The sequence below is a fragment of the Phoenix dactylifera genome, chromosome 11 (genome assembly GCF_009389715.1).
Source record: "Phoenix dactylifera cultivar Barhee BC4 chromosome 11, palm_55x_up_171113_PBpolish2nd_filt_p, whole genome shotgun sequence".
NCBI classification, from domain to species: domain Eukaryota; kingdom Viridiplantae; phylum Streptophyta; class Magnoliopsida; order Arecales; family Arecaceae; genus Phoenix; species Phoenix dactylifera.
This window is the reverse complement of record NC_052402.1, coordinates 8393978-8410352: the sequence shown is the minus strand read 5'-3', so window position 1 is coordinate 8410352 and position 16375 is coordinate 8393978. Positions and strand designations below refer to the sequence as shown.

Below are 16375 nucleotides of genomic sequence, written 5' to 3'. Positions count from 1 at the left end.
ATCCATGGTTGATGGAGAGGGGTTTTTAAAACAAACATTCAAACTAAATCAACCCCAAAGAAATCACATGATCATGACTAAAGTTTATCATAAATAATAAACTTCGACTAAAATCCAGTTAAAAAATCAGACATATTCTATTACACAGAACTCTATACCTTCAATGATGTTAATGCAACACCAAAACTATGTTCCTAGTGTCGCCTTGAAAATTAGTATATCGGAATATTAACTTGTAAATATTGACTCCACCTCCCTAAATAGGTCCATCAAGGCTCTCACAAATCACTTAGGAAAAATATATGTATGAAAGACAAGGTGAGCTATAACAATGTTTTTTAAACCAGACCAGGCTGGCCGGTTCAACCGGTTGAATCTAAAACTAGTCACCTGTCCAGTCAGGTGCAAAGGATATTTAAAAGTAGTCAAAACTTGGTTGAACCCAAGATAACAGGACGGACTGTCAAACCGGCCGGTCCGATATGTTTCTCACATGTTTGAATTTATTTTTGGGGTCTGCTGCTCCAGTCTTGTCCTCAACCACGATACCCCCTAAACCCCCATAGTCGATCTCCAACAGCTAGTGCTACAGCCATGGAGGCAATTGAGGGTGGCAGGGAGAAAATGGGTGTGGCGCTAGCGACAGAAGAAGCTGCAGTGGCGGCAAAGCAGGTGGTGATCACAGTGGACAAGGGGAGTGGCGGAGAAGGAGAGGAGGGAGGAGGCAGTGGAGATGGAGAGGATAGGAAGTCAGAAGCGAGCGATGTAGCTGAGGTGGGGAGGGAGGGCGGCAGCCGGCGAGGTTCCCCCGATAAAAATCTCTCACTCTAGGCGTGGCTCCATCACGATCTCCCTCGCTTTTTCTTAAATTTTCTTTATCAAATGTTGCCATCTCTGCCCCCTCTCTTATCTCTTCTTAAATCCAAGAATAGGTGAGACAGACAGCTTAGAGACGATGTAGCAGGAGACAAAGAGATCTGCCAAATGATCATTGAAGATTTCAAAGGTTTTGAGCTAATCTCTCTCCCCTTTTGTTCATGAGGTGACCATCCATCTCCTCTTGCTCTTGGTTTAAAGGAATCATATGCACCCCTAACTTTTAGAAGGGAATAGGTGGAATGCATCCACTTTAAAAGAACCACAGAGAGTACTTCTCATCGCCTGGCTAACTACCTTTTGGGAGAGTTCATCTTAGAAAAAGAGAGAAAAGTAAGATGACGGAGACAATGCCAAACCACATGCAGATGGTGGAAGGATGGGCGAAAGAGGTTTTTGATCAGTATTGTTTCCTCTCACTCTCCATTTTAGAAAGAACAGATTTACAAAGAGAGAGAGGAGGGGGGAGAAATGAATAGCTTGAACTGGGAATTGGGAATTCATTGGGACCCTCCTACTCTCCCCTCCTATGTTTCCTATTTTTTAGAATTTTTTGAAAAATAAAATATAATTGTGACGTCATAATGACGTCTGCTGATGTCACCGATTGGACTGGTCTGACCGATAAACTTGGGAACCAAATAACTTGCCAGTTCGCTGTCCGGTCCAATTTTAAAACATTGAGCTATAAAGCTCGACAAGTAAACTTCTATAATGATCAAGAATTTAAGTAAAAAACACATACTCTTAAATCATAATACAAATCAAATAATAACTGAATATCCAAGTGTCGATTCATTGAACTAATATGAAATCAAAAGTTTCAATAAGAAAACACAATTGTAGTGGACAAGTCAAAGCACACGATTGCTGAGAAGAGTTCAAATAACCAATGTCAGATCACAAGTCATATATTTTTCGAAAGTTCATATGAAGGTTTATTGAATCACTTTGATAATGAAAATGCCAGAAATTGAAGTCCTTCCGTAAAGAAGAAAGCGGTCAAACACATTATACATCAAATTCTGATATTTCATATCGTTTCATATTATCTTATAAAGTTTCACACATACCCTCGAGGCCACTCATATATTCTCATTGCAAATGCAAGTGAGGCCACTTATATCCTCATTGATAATTCTAATGGTGCACTAATTATCCTGGTTGCTGGTGCAAGTTAGGCTGCTCATATCTCAGAATCCTCTCATACCACTTGGCCATTGGCCCACATATACCACCTAGCCAAATGTCTCCTTATCAAAATTCGCACGAGACCACTCGTACCACCTGGCTGGTGGGTTCGCTTATATACTTACTGGTAATTCAGATAAGGTCAAAAGTACTGCTTACAAATTGCATCTATAACATGATCGACTCAGAGAATTTATAAGAAGACATAAACAGATAATCCACAGCATCCAATTGCACCCAACCTACATTATTGCATGAATGTGCCGTTTTAAACAACATGAAGAAATTATACAGCACTGAGGATAAAATTCAGTGCAGGAGTGCTCATGCACAGAACAGATATGTTGAACCAAAGACCGACATTTTTTTCATTAAAAAAAAGGTGTTCTCTTTGGCAAGAGAAAGATATAAAGAATCGAGATAAAATGGTTCAAAAAAGTTTTAGAGAAATGAATTTTTTGATCGTATTTTCTGTCAAGAAAGCATCATTCTGGGGATCTTTATTGTTTTTTGGTGTTGTGCATCTGTTCTGGGCCTGAATTAGACGATAAATCTTGTTTGGGTTTTTCTTTTCTTTGGCAAGAGAAAGATATAAAGAATCGAGATAAAATGGTTAAAAATGTTCATCCCACAGCAGAAATGTTGCATCAGAAATCCATAAGATCCTCTAAAAAAACACTTTAATGCCAATAAATTATCCAAATAACATGCCTAAATCAAAGAAAAGAAAAACCCAAACAAGATTTATCGTCTAATTCAGGCCCAGAACAGATGCACTCCACCAAAAAACAATAAAAATCCCCAGAATGATGCTTTCTTGAAGGAAAATACGATCACAAAATTCATTTCTCTAACCACAAGATTAGTGGCAACAAACAGTCGATACTCGGTACTAAGACCACCAACCTGGTAACAATCTAAAACAGGGATATGTGATGTGGGACTCTCTATCAACTCCTTCAATTCCCCATCAATCCAGAGAACACAAGAAGTAGTAGTTAGTTTTAAAGATAAAGAAAAACCCAAGGGGGCGTTCCGGTTCTCCACTAGATGGCAACCTCACCTTTGAGTTCTTGGCGAAGCGCAGTAACTTCACCGTCTCCCCAAAAGACCGGCAGGTGGGAGGAGAAGGCGTCCGGGGGAAGCTTCGTCTTGGGGTTATTGAGTATTTGGAGGATGGAATTTGACTCTTCGCGGAGATTCTTATTTATGCCGGAATGCGTTCACACTCCGACCGGAGACTTCCAGGTAGTCGCTGGAAGACTTGCTCAAACCATTTAAAGGATTTCTCTATCGCGTAGAATAGGCGAGGCTAAATATCAACCTGTGTCTGGGACCACCGAGGTTAGCGGACGGACGAAGGTCTGGAAAAAATAAGTGATAAGTAAAAAATAAGTTTTAGGAAAAATATAAGTGTTGTATAAAAAATGACTTCGTAGATAGTTTATTAAAACATGATTAAATTAATTATTTTATAAAATGACATGCATGGTTCCTAGAAATATGTATTGCTTTCAAAAGCATCTGATTTTTTTATAAAATAAATGATTAAATAATTTTAAAACAAAAATTATAAAAAAAGGCAGGCAAGTCCGAGGAGATGAGAACTTGAGCTCAAGAGAGTATAATTAAAGAATGGGTGGCTGCGGGAGTTGTCTAAAAAAAAGTGATTATATTTTTAAATCTATCTACGAGAGTTGACTAACAAAGCCGGCAGTCTGATTTTAGAAATTTTTTTCATAAAATATAAAAAAAGAGATACTTTCATTACTTTCCCAAAATATGTTTGTCACCTCCTTTTCAAGGTTCTTTTGGTTTGTAATCCAATGGTTTCTGTGAACCATTTATCTAAAAAATAATTATTGAAGGAAACAGTACCATGTTTCATTGGTAGAAAATTAATCTAAAAATTGACACCAGAAAAGATTGCCAGAGATAATTATATATGGTAATATTGTCAAAATTTTAATAATATTTTTTAATAAAAAAATTTATATAATAATATTTTTTGTTCAATTTATTAGTTGGCCATTTATAGCTCATTTACACGAAGGTTATGGCCATTTATGGGTTTCAACAAAAAAAAAAAAAAGGAGGGATATTTCCATCAAGCAATGGTAATTTCAAATTTTCTCCACTCAGTAATCTAGTATGGAAAAAAAAATATCTTGTGGATAAAAAAAATGAAATGGAATAGAAGTGGCCATCTAATAGCTGCTTCCCAATTTGACATAGGGGTGGACTCATTGGGTTCTCTCGAGGCTTGCCCCTCTCGGCCTATACGGGCTATCGGAATGAGTCGGCTTATGTGTGCAAATTAGGATAGTGGGAAACTTGATTTGACCACACTCACACCTAACTGTAGATAGCAATCGTTGGTGTCCGTACGGTTGTTAGGCATTTGAACTAGGTTCGGCAATTTAATAACCGACATGCTAACCCGATCTATATTCAACCCATTTTGGGTTTAGGTTTGTATAAATGAGTTTGTGTCATAAATGGATCAATCCACTAAAACCTATTTATTAAACGGTTGGGGTTCAGGTTTAGACAATACATCTAACCTATTTTGACCTATTTAATAGTTAGACTCGAGCCACTTGATATGTTTAAGACTCGCTCAATCTGTTTAAGTTCTCATTAAACTTGTCTAACTTGATTTAACATATTTATTAAACGAGTTATACAAATAGGATAGACTTACTTATTTAATAAAAGGTCAGATTCAAATTTAGATTTTAATGGTTTAACAAATAGATCATATTTAAATGATGGGTTTTTGACTTGGTTTGTATCTAACTTGATCACTACCCCTAGCATGGAAAGTTATTATTATATTATAGTATCTGTTTTTTAAAAATTTTCTATCATCATCTTCTTTGTAGCTCTCCTACTTTGCTATGAGATAATATTATTTTACAAGGATGCCAACAGCTGAAGTTGAGCACGAAACTTTATTTAATTTTGAATAAATAAGATTTCCAACAAATTTAATTATTAAAAAGTAACCTTTTGGCGGCCAATGCTGGGTCGCTGATGATTGATATTTTTTCATGCTACCCCAGCTGTCACCCTTGAAGCATGTGATTTACTAAAGGAATCCATAAAGAGCAGTGGATGCAAGGATTCCAATGCCCCCATGTTTTCTTAGGAAGATAGAAACGAGTTGAGTGGGATTGGCGCGGACACAAGTACTGAACCGCTTATTACGGGTGACCATGGTCGTCGCAGAAGGATAGTCTAGCCACTTTCATTGTAGCTTGATTGATTTGATCTTATATTATTTTATTTTATGTTGTTTGGATTTATTTGCATATTGTTATTTTAGGATTTTTATAGCTTTATTATATTTGTATGGGTCTTTTTATTATTTTGTGATCGGGTCCATACACTTGATTAAGATTAATGAATGATGGATTGATTATTAGCCTCCTTTCTCTTCTTCTTCTTCCTCTACCCTCGAATCTTTTTTTCCGTCTGCCGCACGTGAGTTTTGCTAGGAAAATTGCACTGCAGATGCCTGACTGTGTCGAAGGCCGTCACGCGGTGCATGTTGCAAAGAAAAGGGGAGACATTATTTCCCTTCTCTCTCTCTCTCTCTCTCTCTCTCTCTCTCGGTTCTCATGCCAGGAAACGAGGAGCAACCCCTTTACTGGTTTTTCCTTCCCCGTTGCTGCGGACACCCCCACTGCCGTCTCCGCTTCTCAAAGCCACCACGCCCTTGGGTCGCCGCCGAAGATCGCCTCGCCCCACGGAAGCACTGTCGTGCCCCGGTTTCCCGTATCCATCACCGTCCAATCTGTGATCGATTGTCAGAAGGAAACGCCAGCCATCGGGAACTCATAACCGACTGCCCCTATCGCCACAGGCCACGAGCCGCGCAACCGCCGCCGGGAAGACCATGTTCCACCAACTCCATCGGTGGTTGAAGTCGGACTGCACTAACGGGTAAGCTCCAAACCTGTTAACCCACTAGCCCGGCTTCGCTCCCAAAAAAAAAAAAGAGGGCCGCACATGACTTGCGTGTGTTCAGCCGCATGTGCGCCACATGTGCCTGCCAAAAAAGAAAAAAAAAAAGAAAAAAAAGAAAAAAAAAGGCCGCACATGACTTGCGCATGCTCAGCTGCATGTGAGCCGCATGTGCTCCATCGCATGTGCCTACTGAGGAAGAAAAAGAAAGAGCCTACCTCTCTTCATCGTCCCGATTGCCCACCGTTCCCTCTTCTGCTGCGCCGCCCATCCTTCGCGATCGCCATCGCCGCTGCTACTTTTGCCCTCGTCCGTCGTCACCGCCCAAATGCCGCTCCACCATACCATCCCGCTGCTTCACCACCTCCGCCGTCACCTGCCGTCCCAGACCAATCACCACCTCTGTGCCGCCGTCAACGCAATGCCGCCCCGAAACTCCCCTCCCTGACGTCGTTCATGACCGGCCTCACCACCGCCGCCTTCGTCGTGCCGCTGAAGTCTGTCGTCTCCGCCGAAGCCTTGGGTTGCGCCGCCGCTCTCCTCCACGACCGCCCTCGCCGCCGCCTCGGTCGTGCCGCCGCCTCCTTCATCTTCTCCGGTCACCCACTCCCCAAAACCTCAACCCCTCACGCTGTTCCATCCCTACCACAAAACCCCAACCCTTTCCCCCCTTCCCTCTAGCCCATCCCGCCCGAGTCTCAAACCCAAACCCGCACGCCCCGCCTTCCCTCATCACAAGCCCAAGCCCATAGGACCGCACTGCAGCTGTTGCCCGCCCTGACTTCCTCATCGCGGCCCAAGCCCACAAGTCCGAACCGCCACTACAGAGCCCACTACCGCCGGCCCTTCTTCTTTAGAAGCCGTACCATTACTCCCTCCTCCCTTTGGGCCACAGCCCAGCAGGCCGATTATATAGGCTTGCGCTGCACCCCTTCCCTCTCGTGGTTCACAGGCCAGTAGGCCAGTCAGACCCCATGGTTTGCTGATTCGCCCAACGACTTGCCGTGATTGGACTAGATTTGCACCGATTGGCAAGCCGGCTTGCCGCACTCGGATCGTCGCCCTCCGCCGGATCAGGTTTGTCCTTTTCTGAAAATTTAGTTTGCCTACTTTAATTCGGCATTTAATAGTTGTTTTTATGCTTGGTGCTATGCCTCGAAAATCTGAAACACACGCTTTCACACACCCCCACAAAACACACTGGAATCCCAGTAGTAGCCCTCTTTATTATTAATTGTAGAGCTAAACCTTCGTTGGGAGGCCTACGAGGCTCCGTGACACCTGATAACTCACTGGATACCTGCACTACTTGACTGCAGCTATTTGTTGGTTTGCGTCTCTTACTGGTTCCCAGTTTGAAATATTTCTCTGCTAGAGTAAAGTATTGTGTTATACTGAGCATACACATTATATTTTAATCGTCCTTGCATGCATTAGGTCTGCCTCACATCATTATTGTCCTCCTTTGATAGGATAGCATTTAATTGAGTTCATTCATCATTTGCACATTCGTAGTGGTCGTGTCATCCCGCATTCCGACACCCAGTCTATCATGGATGCCCGCATCGAAGCCTTACTGAAGGCCGTCGAAGACTTAACCACTAAGTCTACCCAAACCAATGCCCGCCTCGAGTCGGTTGAGTCCTCCCTACAGAAACTCATTGAATCCGAAGAAGATAGCATCACCCACTTTCCAGGTCTAGACTTCGAGAAAACCCTAGAACCCCATGGCTCTGTTCGGCAGGTTAATTTTGACCATATACCTTTACTAGGCCTTCAACATGCCTACACTTGCCCTAGGGAATCGGGCACCTTTCCTACTGCTGACCGAGGTCATCGACATAATGTAGAACCTAGACAGCCTCGTGATCATGATGACGATGTGATGAAAGGTATTCGAGTTGAGGCCCCCACCTTTGATGGTCGCCTTAACCCAAAGGTCTTCTCAGACTGATTGCACAAAATGGAACACTTCTTTGAGTGCTACAATTTGTCTGAGGACAAGAAGGTCCGGTTTGCCAGGATGAAGCTTATCGGTCGAGCAAAACTTTTCTGGCAAAGCACCGAACAATTGCTAGCTAGGAGACATCAACCTGCAATAACTGATTGGGTAGAGATGAAAGAAAAACTTGAAGAAAAATATCTAACCTTAAGCTACCAAGATGATCTTCTCGACCGATGGAATAATTTGCGATAAGATGAATGGTCTGCTAGTGATTACATCGCCCAGTTTGACAAATTTATGATGCAATATAATGTGGAAGAAAATGAACGGATGGTCCTGAGCAGATTTCGACGAGGTCTTAATAATGAGCTCAGAAAAGAACTCGTCCTTCGAGAAATATCCACCCTCGACCAGGCCTACACATTCGTCCAGAATTATGAGCAGGTAACGAGGCCTACATATGCTCGACATTCTGACTCTCGAGGGCCACCCGCCAGTGCTCCCCCTTAGGATCCCGACCTTCGCTTAGATCCACGCCTTCTAGACCTGTTTCCTCCACCCCTACCCCTAGTTGAGACACTAAGGGCAAGGGCATTCTTGGTGAGTCCCCCAAGCCAACTTCCAGAATTCAATGTTTTAACTGCCAGGGTTTTGGACATGTTGCCTCACAATGTGCAAATAAATCCCTTGTTATTGAGGCGCAAGAACACGAGAGTGCAACAGACAATTTGGAAGAACAAATATATGAACCAAAATTTAGACGACATCCATCGATGATGACCATAATGAACATCCCGACAATTTAGGATGCATCCGGACCACGAATCCAATAGTTGTGACCGAACCTGATCAGTCCGCTATATATGTAGTGCGATGTGCTCTCGCCCAACCTACTGAACATGATGACTGAAGAAGAACTTCGATCTTCCACCCTTATATTAAGTACGGTGACAAGGACTGTAAGGTTATCATTGATAGCGGGAGTTGCATTAATGCAATATCTTCAAATATTGTCTCCTGTTTGGTTTTGACTCCAGTTCCTCAGACCCAACCTTACAAGGTCTCCTGGATTGATACGTCTTCTATCCAAATCAAAGAAAGATGTCTTGTACCAATTCAAATTCTTTCTTATAAAGACACTATCTGGTGTGACGTAATCCCAATGGATGTGGGTCACCTAATATTAGGAAGACCTTGGCTGTTTGACCTTGATGTCACCATCTATGGTCGTTCTAATTCTTGTTCATTTATATTCGAGGGCAAAAGGATTAAACTTAATCCCTTGAGGCCCAAGATGTTTGACAAGAGTAAGAAGAAGAATGAGCCAAAGAGCAAGGAACTCCATATCCTGAGCCCCTCTAAATTTGAAAGGAAAGTCTTGAGCGATTCCATGGTGTTCGCTTTACTTGCCCTAGAAAACTATCTGAATATGCCGAGCGAGTTACCATCTGAAGGCCATTCTATCCTTAAGGAGTTCCCAGAAGTTTTTCTTGAGGACCTCCCAGATCATCTACCACCTTTGCATGACATATAGCATACCATTGATTTGGTTCCGGGAGCTACTCTGCTTAATCTATCCCACTATCGAATAAATCCTTCAGAGCATGCTGAGCTGCAAAGGCAAATTAACGAGCTAATACGAGAAGGGTTCATTCGTGAAAACTTAAGTCCTTCTGTCATACCTGCCCTCCTCACTCCAAAGAAAGATGGCTCATGGAGGATGTGTGTCGACAGTCGGGTCATCAACCGAATCATGATCAAATACCGTTTTCCTATCCCTTGACTTGATGATATGTTGGATATGATGGCATGCACCACGATCTTGTCCAAAATTGATTTAAAAAGTAGATACCATCAAATTCGAATATGCCCAGGTGATAAGTGGAAAATGGTTTTTAAAAAAAGATGGCCTGTATGAATGGTTGGTCATGCTTTTTGGCCTCTCGAATGCTCCTAGTACTTTTATGCAGGTGATGACACGAGTATTGCGACCTTTCATGGATAAATTTTTAGTCATGTACTTTGATGACATCCTCATCTACAACCACTCAAGGGAGCAACACTTCGATTATTTGCGATAGGTACGCACAACCCTGCGAGATGTGAAACTGTATGTTAACCTTAAGAAGTGTTCATTTTTTACTTCTCATGTCAACTTCTTAGGTTACATTGTCTTTTCGGAGGGCTTGTCTGCTGACCCTGATAAGGTCACTGCGATAGTCGAATGGCCCGAGCCCAAAACCCTCAATGAGGTTTGCAGTTTTCATGGGCTGGCCACTTTCTACCGTCGCTTCATTAAGGGGTTTAGCACACTTATGTCCCCTATCACTGATTGCCTCAAAAAGGGCAATTTTATTGGACTAACGCTGCTGTTAAAGCATTTCACGACATCAACAGAATGATGACGGAGACGCCAGTTATGCACCTAACCAACTTCAGTAAAGCTTTTGAAGTGGAGTGTGATGCATCCGGCCTTGGTATAGGTGGAGTGCTTAGCCAAGAACGCCATCCCGCAGCATACTTTAGTGAGAAGTTAAACGAGGCTAAACATAAATATTCCACCTATGACAAGAAATTTTATGTTGTAGTCCAGGCTCTCCATTATTGGCGCCATTATCTGCCGCCCAATGAATTCGTCCTTTACTCTGATTATGAAGCTCTTTTCTACCTTCATTTCCAAAGAAACTGAATGCTAGGCATGCCAAATGGGTTGAGTTCCTCTAAGAATACACTTTTGTCCTCAAACACACATCAGGTGCCTCCAACACTGCTGCTGACGCACTGAGCCGTCGAGTGACCCTACTCTCGACCATGTCTGTGCATATCATGAGCTTTGACAGACTCATAAAGGACTACTTATCTTGCCCTAATTTTGGGGATATCTACAATGCCCTCGCTGATGGACGAGGACCCTCGATCGATGGGTTTCACCTTCAAGGTGGCTATTTGTTTAAGGCAACAAAGCTCTGTATCCCACAGACATTAGTAAGAGATTTCTTGGTATGGGAAGTACATGCAGGTGGCCTTTCGGGGCATTTCGGTCGGAATAAGACCATAAAAGAGGTGGAATGCCTATTCTTCTGGCCTAGTCTAAAATGGGACGTTGCTAAAATCATTGGGCAATGTCGAACTTGCAGTTAGCCAAACACCGAAAACAGAACACTGGCCTATATACCCCTTTATCGGTTTCCGATCGTCCTTGGCATGACATTAGTTTAGACTTTGTGCTTGAACTTTTCCGTACCGTCAGGAAACACGGTTCCATTCTTGTAGTCGTGGACCGTTTTTCCAAAATGGCACACTTTATCTCTTGTTCTAAAACCTCAGAACTCTTCTTTTTTCCATTCTTGTAGTCGTGGATGATAAAGTGGCCAAACTCTTCTTTGATGAGATTGTCAAACTCCATGGCCTCCCAAAAACCATCGTGTCCGATCGGGATGTAAGTTTTATGAGTTACTTCTGTAAAACTTTGTGGCACTCGGTTGGTACGAAACTCAAATTTTTCACTGTTTATCATCCACAAATTGACAGCCAAATAGAAGTAGTCAACCGAAGTCTTGGTAACCTCCTACAGTGCCTTGTGGGCGAACATACTCGTACTTGGGATTTCGTTCTTCCTGTCGCACAGTTTGCATACAATAATTCAGTCAATAGGTCCATAGGCATGAGTCCATTTAAGGTCGTGCATGGTTACAATGCTAGAAAACCTTTAGATCTTTTACCTATATCACCACATGTTATGATTTCTGAGTCCGCACATACATTTGCACAACACATTCATGAGTTACATCAGAAAATCCAAAAGTGCATCCATGCTAATAATGCTCATTATAAACTACAAGTTGATTCCCATTGGCGAAATAAGGAATTCCAACCTGGAGACTATGTTATGGTACGTACTCGGCCGGAGCAGTTTCCGCATAGAACCGTTAAGAAACTGCATGCTCGTAGTGCTGGGCCATTTCTGGTATTGCACCGGGTTGGCACAAATGCCTATGTTATTGATCTTCCATTTGATTTTGGTATTAGCTCTACTTTTAATATTGAAGATCTGGTTGCTTACAAGGGTCCTCCATCCATCCCTGATGACCCTTTTGTTGAACCCTCTCTCGAGCCCACTGCTTCTCCTATTCCTGATTCCATACCATCCCCATTTTCTTTGCCTCTCCCACCAGCACAAAAAGAACTCATTGATGTCATTTTAGACAAGCAAACCATTTTATCCAGTAATGGAAATATTCAGCGCTTCTTGGTTCGTTGATGAGGATGACCGAAGTTCGATTCGACTTGGATTACACGGGAGGAGCTCCAGCGTATTGATCCAGACCTTTTAGAGTATTACCAGAGCTGTACCGAGCCACGTTCGTCGAGGTTGACTTCTTCCCACCTGTACCAGATCACCTGTTACGTGGGGCTACGGTCATCGCAGGAGGATGGTCCAGCCACTTTCGTTGTGGCTAGATTGATTTGATTTTATGTTATTTTATTTTATATTGATTGGGTTTACCTGCATATTGTCATTTTAGGGCTTTTATAGGTTTATTATATTTGTAAGGTTTTTTTTGTTATTTTGTGACCCTATATATTTAGGTCCATGCACTTGATTAGGATTAATGAATAATTGATTTAATGACTAGCCTCTTTTTTTCTTCTTTTTTTTCCTCTTTCCTTCTCCTCTTCTCTTCTTTTTCTTTCTCTCTTCCCTTTCCCGTAGCCGTCTTGCATCGGGGGTCCCCTTGGTCACCACCGATGACGCCATGAAGCAAAATGTTGTATTTGGGTATTTGTTTTAAGGCATGGAGGTGACATCAAGCATTGTGATTGAGGGAGAGGTCAAGTTACTTGTGGGCACTAGATGGTGTCACGGCCTTTGCTTTGGGCATGCCACAGGAGGCGTCACACATGAGCTTGCAACGGCACGAACAAGAATCTATTCGCGTCAGCGACACTCCTTGATACATTTTTTAAGCTCCTAGGGGTGGCCAAGAGTTGGATACCTTTCTCCAATATTAGTTGAGAGGTGAAATGTCATGCTCCTAGATCACATGTCAGGAGTCGCGGCAACCGCTCTATATTCATAAAAAAAAAAAAATTTCTATGAGCATGCAAGGCATTTCATGATATTATAATCAAATCGGACGATAGAAATAATAAAATTTAAACTCTTACAAAATTAATAATATTTAGATCTAGTCTTGCATCAACTCTAGTCTAATATATAGAAGTCTTGCATGGCTGTATTGATATTAACCTTAAAAAAACTTTTCTATATTATCTTTTAATACCAAGTCTTAAGGCCTCTGTTCAACAAACAAGCCTTCACTCCCATTCATACGGCCTCTTCGAAAAACCACAACCACAAACTTTTTCTCATCCGCATCACAAGTTCCTTGTAGAAAAATCATAGGTTGTGACACTTTCTTCAGTTATATTGCATTGGTATAGCATCCCAAATCACTAGTACTAGTCAAAGCCATAATGTTAAGAAGCCATGCAAAGGAAAAGATGATCATGCCACAACCTTCTAAATAACCTCCTCTCCAAGCTACCTTCAACATCTGATATGACCCTACCTTTGATAACTGAAAAATAACAGAAAATATTTCTTTTTTGTGTGGACTATGGACGTCCTCCTTCTCTTTGTGTGGTGGAAGATAGATAAGCATTAAAGCTTTAGAAATTATAATTAAACGACCACAGAGAGAGAGAGAGAGAGAGAGAGAGAGAGAGAGAGAGGTGGTCTATTTGGCGTGACAACTACTAGAGAAAAAAGAGGAGGAACATCGCGTAGCAATAGATTCAACGGGAAATTAATTTCCCACCCTTCCGAAGACTCCTCTGAAACAAAATGTCCTTGCGGACAAAATCTAAAACATCCGATCCAAAGACTTTCCAAACTGTAATTCCCAATCTCTGAGCCCCTTTAATTTTTCTAAAAATACCGAAAATACCCCTGCCCCTCCTAATCTCCCATCCCTCCGAAGAAGAAGAAGAAGAAAACGGCCTGCCGCAGCCGCCGCCGACCGCAGCCCGCCCCCTCCCAAGCTCCCTCTCGCGGCCGCTGTCGGCCCCAGCCCCGGCCCGCCCCCTTCGGAACCCCTCATGCGGCCGCACCACCAAGAATGCCTCCGCCCCCGCCCCCGCCCCCACGGGGGGGAGGTGCTGAAGAAGAGGAAGAAGGGCGTCCTCCCGCATCCTGCGGTTGTTGCCGGCCACGGCCCGCCCTCCTCCAGTGTCCGCTACGGCCCGACCCCTTTTCGGCGCCGCTGGCCTTGCAGAAGGAGAGGAGTTCTCCGCTGGCCAGACGCCGCCGCCAGTGGCTCGGCCCCCTCCCGCGGCCACGGCCCGGCCCCCTTCCGGCGCCGCCGGCTCGTGGGAGGAGAAGAAAGAAGAAAGGAGGAGGGAAGAAAAGAAGAAAAAAAAGAAAAAGAAAAGAAAAAAAAGAAGAAAAGGAAAGAAAAAGAAGAGAAGAAAAGAAAAAAAAAGAATAAATAAATAAATATATTTATATGAATGAACTAACAAATAAATAAATAATATATTATAATTAAAAATAAAATAATTATAAATAAATAAATCAATTAAGCCGCCGCGGCCGCCGCGGCCCAGCTCCCTTCTGGCGCCATCAGCCTCATGGAAGGAGAAAATAGAAGAAAAAAAAGAAGAAAAGAAAAGAAAAAAAATAAGAAAAAGAAGAAAGAAAAGAAAAAAAAAGAAAGAAAAGAAAAAGAAAGAAAAAAAATAAAATTAAATCATCTCGGAACACACTTAAATAAGTTTAGAATATACTTAATCTACCCTGGCATATAGTTAAATTATCTCGGTACACAGTTAAATAAGTTTGGAACACACTTAATCTACCATGGCACACAGTTAAATCATCTAGGTATACAGTTAAATAAGCTTAGAACACACTTAATCAATCATGGCACCCAGTTAAATCATCTCGGCACACAGTTAAATAAGCCTGGAACACACTTAATCTAGCCTGGCACATAGTTAAATCATCTCGGCATACAGTTAAATAAGCTTGGAACACACTTAATCAACCCTGGTACTCAGTTCAATCATCTCGGCACACAGTTAAATAATCTTGGAATATACTTAATCTAGCCTGGTACATAGTTAAATCATCTCGGCATATAGTTAAATAAGCTTGGAACACACTTAATCAACCTGGCACCTAATTAAATCATCTCGGCACACAGTTAAATAAGCTTGGAACATACTTAATCTAGCTTGGCACATAGTAAATCATCTCGACATACAGTTAAATAAGCTTGGAACATAATTAATTTATCCTGGCACACAGTTAAATCATTTCAGCACGCAGTTAAATAAACTTGGAACATACTTAATCTAGCCTGACACATAGTTAAATTATCTCGGCACATAGTTAAATAAGCTTGGAACACACTTACTCTAGCCTAGCATATAGTTAAATCATCTTAAAACATAATTAAATTTTTCTGCACACAGTTAAGTCTTTTTTGTACACAATTAAGCCTTCGCGGCACACAGTTAAATAAGTTTGAAATACAATTAATCTAGCCTGGCACACAGTTAAATTGTGTACAGAAAAAACTTAACTGTGTGCAGAAAAGATTTAACTGTATTCTGAGATGATTTAACTGTATATCAGGCTAGATTAAGTGTGTTCCAAGCTTATTTAACTATGTACCGAGATAATTTAACTGTGTGCTAGGCTAGATTAAGTATGTTCCAATCTTATTTAACTGTGTGCTAGGATGATTTAACTGTATTCCAAGATAATTGAACTCTATGCCAAGCTAGATTAACCAAGCTTATTTAACTGTGTGCTGAGATGATTTAACATTTGCATACATCACATCCACTTCAAACCGATCTCAAAGATTTCTGAATTTTATAGCTTCTTGCCTGCAAAAATAGCCAAAATAAGAAAATATCTATGTACGGAATGTAGTCAAGTAGGAAGAGATAGTTTTCTATGTGTTGTAAAAGTTGATTGTAAGATGAGTGCATTTGCATGTTTTTGTGTCATATAACATTTAAACAGAAAATTAGATTATGTTGATTATGTTGAGATGATTGGCCAAATTATCTGCTTGCTATCATGCTCATTGCTCATATACTGAAATGTAACTTATAGGTTCTCAAAAAGTGAGTAAACTATGTGCCGGTACACACTTACAACACTGTTGCGCTAAACTTTAATATGTGCAGCGTGTCATTTTGGGAATTTCAGAAATTGCAGCATGCCATTATGCTCAAAAGTGTATCGGAGTTTAATAAAATTCAGCGTGCCATTTTTGGTCCATTTTGGGAATTATGTTAGGAAGCAATAACATATGCTTAAATGTTATATCACAGTTGCAGATATCATTGTTCCTATGCTTAAAAGCGTATCGGAGT

At 41.7% G+C, this 16375-nt stretch overlaps 1 protein-coding gene across 3 annotated transcripts in view; it reads right to left on the bottom strand.

Moving 5' to 3' along the window:
* LOC103706769 (probable cyclic nucleotide-gated ion channel 20, chloroplastic) overlaps positions 1-16375 on the bottom strand; it is a 117879-nt gene that overhangs the window by 43302 nt on the left and 58202 nt on the right. Inside the window, exon 1 of one of the 3 annotated variants that reach the window (XM_039131475.1) lies at positions 3131-3301. The exons of 1 other annotated variant lie outside the window; for it this stretch is intronic. The gene's annotated coding sequence lies outside the window, so the exon portion shown is untranslated. Of the gene's footprint in view, positions 1-2973; positions 3095-3130; positions 3302-16375 lie in introns of those variants that run through there. One more of the 3 variants, XM_039131476.1, reaches the window with a different exon arrangement.